This window comes from Coenobita brevimanus, chromosome 29 (assembly GCF_032717465.1).
Source record: "Coenobita brevimanus isolate Jiangsu-jjx chromosome 29, ASM3271746v2, whole genome shotgun sequence".
NCBI lineage: Eukaryota > Metazoa > Arthropoda > Malacostraca > Decapoda > Coenobitidae > Coenobita > Coenobita brevimanus.
The window spans coordinates 17,028,822-17,031,384 of record NC_136982.1 but is presented as its reverse complement, the minus strand read 5'-3'; the positions used below and the strand labels follow the sequence as shown (position 1 = coordinate 17,031,384).

At 33.7% G+C, this 2,563-nt stretch overlaps 1 non-coding gene across 1 annotated transcript; it reads left to right on the top strand.

Moving 5' to 3' along the window:
• Positions 1-1,220: 1,220 nt before the first annotated feature.
• LOC145395105 (5S ribosomal RNA) lies at positions 1,221-1,339 on the top strand. Its single transcript, XR_013896536.1, has one exon. It is a non-coding gene; the product is annotated as a 5S ribosomal RNA (ribosomal RNA).
• The last annotated feature ends 1,224 nt before the right edge of the window (positions 1,340-2,563 follow it).

The following is a 2,563-nucleotide window of genomic DNA, read 5'->3' as shown; positions in this document are numbered from 1 at the left end:
TGAACAACATTTTCAACACAATCGTGAAGACAAAGATTTCCATACAGTGCTGATACATATTGCCCACGATAGGTACAAGTGAACAACAAGTGAGTGTATATTGTTAAAACTGTATATAGTGTATATATATTTTTTAAATAAATAACAAAATATGGGGCTATATAATATCATTTTCAGTAATATCTCTGCAGTATAAACTAAACCTTAAAAATGGGTCCCAAGGGAATTAACCAACAATTATGCAACCTCGGACAACACCGAGAAAACGTAGACAAACGAAGAAAAACAAACTATAGAAAATACATATATATATATATATATATATATATATATATATATATATATATATATATATATATACACTAAGAATGCATAATAAACAAATGAAGATAGGTGTGCTACTAGAAATGCCAAAATACCACATAAACTCCTTCTATAAGTGAAATAAAAAGCAAATTATTGTTCTCCACGAGCCAGTGGCAAGACACATCATCACTATCATCGACCGTAGCATGACCTGATTAGTGATGTCAGGACTGCAGTTACTACAATATTACTGCAATTACTACAATTATGTAACTACAAACGATTGCATTATGTTAGTTGTTACAATTATGAAACTACAAACGATATGTAACAATTATGTACAATAGTTATTATGTAACAATATAATTGTGTACAATTCATACAATGTTACAATTATGTTACTACAATGTTACTACAATATTACTGCAGTTACAATAATAATCCTGCACTTACTACAGTCATGAAACGACAAACGATTGCATTATGTTACAGTTGTTACAATTATGTAACTACAAATGATATGTAACAATTACAATATAATTATGTACAATACAATTATTGTGTAACAATTCATACAATGTTAGCACAATTCTGTACTACTACGGTGTTATTACAGTATTACAATGTTAATAATATTATTTTACGGTTGTTGGAGTTATGTAACTACAAATGATACGATATGTAACAATTACAGTACAATTATGTACACTGTGTAACAATTCATACAATGATACTACAATTCTGTATTACCAGAATCATCACACAAGTTAGGTGAAATAATAGACATTACTAAAGGGATAGATGTAATGTTATGACCTAGCAGTATTACCATTGCATAATTATATCTTATGTCTGTTATACATACACATCTTACAGTATGTCATACAATAACCAATTTAACAATATTACATTTGTTCAACGGCCATACCACGTTGAGTACACCGCTTCCCGTCCGATTAGCGAAGTTAAGCAACGTTGGGTCTGGTTAGTACTTGGATGGGTGACCGCCTGGGAACACCAGATGCTGTTGGCATAACGTTCTCCCTACGTGTAAAGTGGGGTTGGTGGAGGATTAGTGTCCCTCCCTGTAAAACAATTAACTCTAAGCCCTTGACCACCCCGTTTGGGATACATGGCGTCTGGCAATGAATGAATGGATGAACATTTGTTCAATTATGTGTACAAATTGTTTAAAATGCAGTATTACTGGATCATTGCAATATTAACATGAATATTATATCTATGCAATATTATAATCAATATTATGTATTAATAGATTAGCATATGTCAATGATGATTGCTGACGGAGGACTGCCAGTTCGAGTGACCGAGCGATGTCAGGACTCCATATTATAATAATACAACTCATAGATAGATAGACAGATAGATAGATAGAGAGAGAGAGAGATAGAAGCACCAAACCAGGGTGTGAGATTGGTAGTGTATCAGCGAGAATCAAGCAAAAGGATATTAGCTTGCAACTCTTAAAGTGAAGAAATGCTGGTTGTGCACAGACATACAGTATTCTAGAAGTTCCCACGACAGCATAGCACATGTGACACGACCCCTGCTAAACGAGAATGTAAGAATCAGAGTTCAGAAAGAGGCTGGCCATAGAACCAGCAGGTAGTGGAGAGATCAGATAAGAAGAGCGGGTCCGACTAGGCTAAGTTAGTATATTAAGTCCCTGTGTAATACACACACTGCTCAACTTAGACTTTCTTTGAAGATAATAAATCAAGATCAACTCCCTGTATTCATCTTTAACTCCTGCTCTTCGATTACCAAAATAACTTTAACCAAAACTCAAGACTTAAATATTACAAGACTAAAGAGTTATATATAAATATGAATGGTGGCTACGAAGTTCCAACAATATCTAAATAAATTTTTCTTCACAGACAGGCTAACAAACTACTAAACAACCCAAATAATAAAATATTCTGGTCAATCCTTGATTCATTCAAAACTAACTTCACTACCACCTCTTTCATTTCACCTTTACAGCCCCCTAATGGAAATCTAGTAAGTGACCCACGTGGAAAAGCCAAACTTCTTGTTGACATTTTTTCAACAAACTCAACGCTAAATACAGAAAATCACGATATTCCTGTACTTGATTTTGATTCCCCTCAAATACCTCCTTTTATGATTCACACCAGATTCGTACAAGCTGTATTACAGAATCTTTCAGCAGACAAAGCTACTTCTCCAGATGAAATTTCTTCAATAGTGCTGAAAAATTGCTTCTCAGTGT